At 29.3% G+C, this 321-nt stretch overlaps 1 protein-coding gene across 1 annotated transcript in view; it reads left to right on the top strand.

Moving 5' to 3' along the window:
* LOC108688521 overlaps positions 1–321 on the top strand; it is a 20,148-nt gene that overhangs the window by 11,796 nt on the left and 8,031 nt on the right. The window lies entirely within an intron of this gene.

The following is a 321-nucleotide window of genomic DNA, read 5'->3' as shown; positions in this document are numbered from 1 at the left end:
GTTTATATATTTTCACGTTTGGATAAATCTTTACCCGATGTTATAGTGCACAATGCTAGCGTCATATTTGGTACGAAATCGCGATGTCAAATATATCATTTTATTTATTCTGGATTAATAATTTTTCGTTTAAAATATTCTCTCTGTGCCTCGATGGTCTTAGAACGCTCATATGGAATATAAAAGATCCGGGTTCGACTCCGAGATAATATTTTTCGCAATAAATTTATTTACAGTTTTTCAATACATTAATATTTTTATAATATGATGCCTGATTGAGCATCAAATTATTAAAATTGCTTGTCAATTTAATTCGCGATT

Source organism: Atta colombica, unplaced genomic scaffold (assembly GCF_001594045.1).
Source record: "Atta colombica isolate Treedump-2 unplaced genomic scaffold, Acol1.0 scaffold234, whole genome shotgun sequence".
Lineage (NCBI taxonomy): Eukaryota > Metazoa > Arthropoda > Insecta > Hymenoptera > Formicidae > Atta > Atta colombica.
Note: the sequence above shows the minus strand (reverse complement) of the source record. Positions and strands in the feature narration are given on the sequence as shown.